We start from the raw sequence: 6,073 nt of genomic DNA, 5'->3' as shown, positions 1-6,073 counted from the left end.
GGAAATCATAGCAGAGGGGAGAGTGCAGATCAGAGGGAGAGATGGAGGAAATAAAACTCCTGTGGGATTTATGAAGTTAAAGGGTGACTGTAGCCGCTTAAAGTAATAAATCTGTGGCAAAAAATGAAAGACTCTTAAGCTGGCGTCACCGTTGCTGTTGCGCAGATAGGAGGCTGCTGTGATAATAAAGGGATGGGGAAATGCCCTGATGTGATACGGAAGCATCAATATCCTCAGAGATTCAACAATAAAGTGTGAAATCAGCTGCCGGTCAGCCTAACGCCCGGCGGCGGCTCTCAGTGGGCTGTGTGCAGCCTCCTCTGCCGGTTGACTGACAGCTCTGCTGCACTGCAGTGATTCCTCCACAGCTTCCCTCCGCTTTGTCGCCCAGCTCCTGTCATACATCACCCCCAACATGGACATCGTGTCTCGGCTTACTGCGCATTTGTAACCTGCCATTAACCGATTTGCCGCCGAGTCGTCGCGCATCAACATCGGCGGCAGCGCCGGCTTTACGCGCGTCCGTGGCAGCTGTGATGAGGATAATGATGGTGATGCTTGGTCTGCTCCTTTGTTGTCCCCCCCACAGCACTCCCTGTGTGTGACTGCGATGGTTATTGTGCAGAATCAGCAAAAAGTTTTATTTAGGCGGTTTCTGAACAATGATTAGACTAAAAAGTGTCACCACCTATTAGAGGAGGCAAAAAACCCACTGAGAACATATGATGATGTCATACACTCTAAAAGTATAACATCCATTCCTTATATTAGTATAAACATTACTGGGCATCACCAAACTATTTCCTGGTGTCCTGCCGAGCCTTTCTCGCGCTATCATCAGTAAAAGTTGAAGCTCAGCGGACGTGGAAGATTTATTTTGGCTCTCAGCTCGCAGCTCTTTGTAGAGCCACAGTCGCATACTCAAAGCAAACTAGTTTGAACTGGATCGTCAGCGGCAACCTGCTATTGATAAAGCTGCATCCACCCCCACTCCCTCCTCTTTAAGGTGTCCCTCCTCCTCCTCTGCTGCTCTCTGGGTGGGAGGAGGAGGAGGACAGGTGGATATCCTGCAGAGTCACAAAGTCTGCTCGGTCCGGACGTTTGCTCTGCAAACATGCGAGAGATGATTTTTCTTTGCACCAGCATCTCCTCTGCAGCGGCTCTCACTGTGCGGGTGGAGGATGCTCTGGGCATGCGCAGTGCTTCTCTTTTTTTTCCGCTTTTTTCCGGTAGTGCTGCCTTCAGGTGCTGTAGGCAAAGGTAGAAGTTGTAAACACAACATATGCGACACCGTCAAAGTTAAAGAACATAATAAAGATCCGTGTTTATGATCTTTATAAATCTTCTGTTTCATTTCATCCGCTCACTTTGAAGACCCACTGCAATGCAGTTTGTCTGGTTTACTGCCTGCTTTCTATTTTTTGTTTAAATATCTTCACATTAAAAATCAAGAAACACAAAAGTGCAGCAGTAAATGCTGTGTTTTGCATGCACATTAATAACTGCACTGTGCAGTCAGACCTGTAATGAGAGCAGCAGGTGTGAGCTCTGAGGGGGCTCTAATAATGCTCTCAAGACAAAGTTTTAATTGAATGTCCAAAGAAGACTTAAAGGAAATTCATCATTTCAAATAGTCTTTCCACGAGGTCAGAAGTTTAACTGAGACATCGAGCACTGATCAATGAGGTGCAGGTTACAAAGTCTTCTTTTATGAAACATTTCCAAAATGCTACAAAAAAAACAAAAATCATCCATGCATTCTTTTCTGCTTATCCCTTCAGGGTCGCGGGGGTGGGCGGAGCCTATCCCAAAAAATTTCATCCATCCATCCATCCATTCGCTTCCGCTTATCCATTTCAGGGTCGCGGGGCTGGGCGGAGCCTATCCCAAAAAATTTCAGTAGTTACAAAATTAAAACAAAATTAGCACACGATAAAATGTTCAGTTTAATCTTAAACGTGCCAGTTAGAGAGGTATGAACCCTTCTGGTTGCATTACGTGGTCCCCAGATGATGAACCCTGCAGTTTTAGTGACCTCATCACATCTCCTGTGCCATCCAACCAAAATATCAAATTTGACGACCATGCTAACAGCAGAATGGATGTTCACAGGCAATAATCCAGTAATCGAAGTAGGAATTCATATCAAAATTGAAGTTTTTAAATTGATTTTTCTGTGTGATAATTAGCACTGCTGCGTCAGAGCAGCAAGGTTCCTGGTTCTGCCTGGTATGTTCACCATGAGCTTGTGTAGGTTCTCTCTGGGTACTCCAACTTCCTGGAGATGCAAAAGCAGACGTGTTTGGACAGATGGAGTTGAACTGAAAGCAAGAAGTTTATTTAGGCTGAAGGGGGATGATCCAGTGAAGGCAAAATATCACGTGACCAGGACGTGTAGGAGTGAATAGTTGTGCACCTGTCAGTGTTAACTCTGTGATAGACTGGCAACCTATCCTGGACGTACCCGCCTCTTGCCCTATGAAAGCTGGGATAACCTCCAGCACCCTGTGACTCTGAGTAGAATAGTCATAATAAAATAGATGGATGGTGGGAATGTGAAACCTTAAACGGTTAAACTTGTTTTTAGAATCCTTGTAAAGAAATTTATCCTAAATTTATAAACCACAATTTGTGACTTTCTGCTGATGTTCTCTGAACATTTTTAGATCTAATTTTATCCAGTTGCGTTACTGTTTATATTCCCCTGTAGTGTGTGAGTGATCTGTGGGTGGTGTCTATGGGCAGTCACACTGCTGTTTGTTGAACTGTCAACATAACAGATCCAGACACACAATAAAAATAGCAGCTAACAATTGTTCTTCTCAGTAAAGTTTTCACAATTATCTCACTCGGAATTAACGATTTGCACCAAGCTTCACTCTAATACAGTTTTTCAGCCCTGCATTATTTGTCATGCACAGTTGCAGCTACTGCAGATTGTATTTTCCCTGGAGTCAGCTTCACAGATGAAGGCATCACGTATGTATCCGTCCTTGTAAGTGCATGGAGGTGTCTGAAGCGCTTATCCTTAATATTTAGTCTCCTTCCTTGTGCTTAGTGTTCATGTAAAATATATGAATACATTTGTCTCTGGAAAACTACACTGAACAAAAATATAAACACAACACTTTTGTTTTTGCTCCCATTCCCCATGGGATGGACGTAGAGACCTAAAATTCATTCCAGATACACAATATAACCATCCCTCCCAAACAGTGGTCACAAATCAGTCCAAATGTGTGGTAGTGGGCACATCTGCTATATTGAGATAATCCATCCCACCTCACAGGTGTGCCACATCAGGATGCTGATCTGACATCATGAGTAGTGCACAGGTGTACCTCAGACTGCCCACAACAAAAGGCCACCCTGGAATGTGCAGTTTTGTCTCACAGCAAAATGCCACAGATGCCACAAGCAATGAGGGAGCATGCAATTGGCATGCTGACAGCAGGAATGTCAACCAGATCTGTCGCCCGTGCATTGAATGTTCATTTCTCAACCATAAGCCATCTCCACAGGCGTTTCAGAGAATATGGCAGCACATCCAACCGGCCTCACAACCGCAGACCTCGTGTAACCACACCAGCCCAGGACCTCCACATCCAGCAGGTTCACCTCCAAGATCGTCTGAGACCAGCCACCCAGACAGCTGCTGGAACAATTGGTTTGCACAACCAAACAATTTCTGCACAAACTGTCAGAAACCGTCTCAGGGACGCTCAACTGCATGCCCGTCGTCCTCATCGGGGTCTTGACCTGACTCCAGCTCGTCGCCGTAACAGACTTGTGTGGGCAAATGCTCACATTCGATGGCGTCTGGCACGTTGGAGAGGTGTGCGCTTCACGGATGAATCATGGTTCACATTGTTCAGGGCAGATGGCAGCTGAGAATGTCCCAGTTCTTGCATGGCCAGCATACTCACCGGACATGTCACCCATTGAGCATGTTCGGGATGTGCTTGACCGGTGTATACGACAGCGTGTACCAGTTCCCACGAATATCCAACAACCTCGCACAGCCATTGAAGTGGAGTGGACCAACATTCCACAGGCCACAATTGACAATCTGATAGACTCCATGCGACGATGTGTTGCACTGCACGAGGCAAATGGTGGTCACACCAGATACTGACCGGTTCTGGGTCCCCAGACCCCCAATAGCGCAAAAAACTGCACATTCCAGGGTGGCCTTTTGTTGTGGGCAGTCTGAGGTACACCTGTGCACTACTCATGATGTCAGATCAGCATCCTGATGTGGCACACCTGTGAGGTGGGATGAATTATCTCAATATGGCAGATGTGCCCACTACCACACATTTGGACTGATTTGTGACCACTGTTTGGGAGGGATGGTTATATTGTGTATCTGGAATGAATTTTAGGTCTCTACGTCCATCCCATGGGGAATGGGAGCAGTAACAAAGGTGTTGCGTTTATATTTTTGTTCAGTGTAGATTGTGCATTCACCTGAGCACTAACAGTGTATTTGAATGGTTCAAATACTGAATACTGGAGGTTTAGTTAATATCTCTGTTCTGTTCAGGCCCCTAACATCCTCCTCTGCCACACCAACCCTCTATGCCCTCCTCCACTGCATCCATGAATCTCCTCTGAGGTCTTCCTCATTTCCACCTTCAACACCCTTTGTTCAGTACATCCACCACCCCTCTCTCAGCCTTCCCATTCAACCCGTGCCAACCCTCTGAGACACTCATTTCTCTCTCTCCAAACAAGTTTAACATCTTCAACTAAACCAGCCTTCCTTTCACTCTTGCTGTGATTTTTCTGCCATAAATCACCCCTGAAGCTTGACTCCCAACCTGCACTTCTCTCTTTGCGGCCCATTGCTGTGCATGGTTGACTCCAGTTGTTTAGACTTTGAATGTTTTCATAGCAGATCATATTTTTGAGCCATCGACCTCTAGGTTACGGGTGCAGCACACTTCCACTGCAAAACTCTGCTACACCCACTTTTACCAGCACACTAAAAGTCCCGTTTTTTTCAACCAGGAGGAAAAACAAAGCCGTCCTCAGGGAGGTTAAAAATGCAGCTTTAGCCATTTTTTATTGTTAACATCACTTACTTAATCTAATAAGGTGATCCAGAAAATTGAGATTGCCAGACTTTTAGTCTAAGTATGTAAATGTTAGTAAAGTCAACAACAAAAGTCCTCAAAAGCTGAGAAAATTCAAAAATGTATTGAATTGTGTTGCAGAAATTTTAAGTTTTCTCTACATTTCCATCATTATTTAAAGCTTCACCTTCAGGTCAACACAAATGTCACTTTTAAAATACATTTCTGTCTTTTGCGGCTGGTGCGCTGTGCAACACAAAACAGCAACATGCTGACTGTGACCTTCAAATGCCATCGCACAATTCAGCGTTTTCATCAAAGGAACAGCACGGCTTTGCTTCAGGAACAGAGGCAACCTATGGATTAGAATTCATCTGAGGTCGAGCGCCACAGAGAGCTGAAAGCCCGAAACGTGTCGAACGATGTCTCTGCACAGCGATGTGGCTTTGAGCTCACAGCATCTGCTCTCTTCCTTAAGCTGTTTGTGCCACGAGTGAGTCTGGGTGGACTTTCAGTGGTGCAGGTAAATCTATCAGACACTGCTGCTACAAAGTGCTGCGGCTTAGATGTAAAGTGAATTCAACTTTAATGCTCGTGTTAAAGGCTTTTCTGTCAACGTTTAACGCTTCGTACGGACTCTCAGAAGTCAAACGTAGCTCGGTGTTCACTTGTAAACTATTTCCCAATCCCATATTTTATATCACTCTTATAAATAATAATAATTAGCATTCTTCTACCTTAAAGAAAAACTAACCCATCCACTTAATCAGGATATTAAACTTTGGATTAAACTATTAGACTAAATTGCTTCTGACTGGCTGAAAGTCCCACATATTGTTCCAATAATCTCGAATGTGACCTCTGAGTCTGTGCTTCCTTGCAGCTGAGGAAACCCCCTCCTCCTCCAAAGGTCGCACCATGCCGCTGCTCCTGCCGTGACCTCTGACTCCCCTTTCTTTTGGCTACTGGGTCAGACTGGCGGCACTCTTCTCACA

Source organism: Maylandia zebra, linkage group LG3 (genome assembly GCF_041146795.1).
Source record: "Maylandia zebra isolate NMK-2024a linkage group LG3, Mzebra_GT3a, whole genome shotgun sequence".
In the NCBI taxonomy this organism is placed as follows: Eukaryota; Metazoa; Chordata; class Actinopteri; order Cichliformes; family Cichlidae; genus Maylandia; species Maylandia zebra.
Note: the sequence above shows the minus strand (reverse complement) of the source record.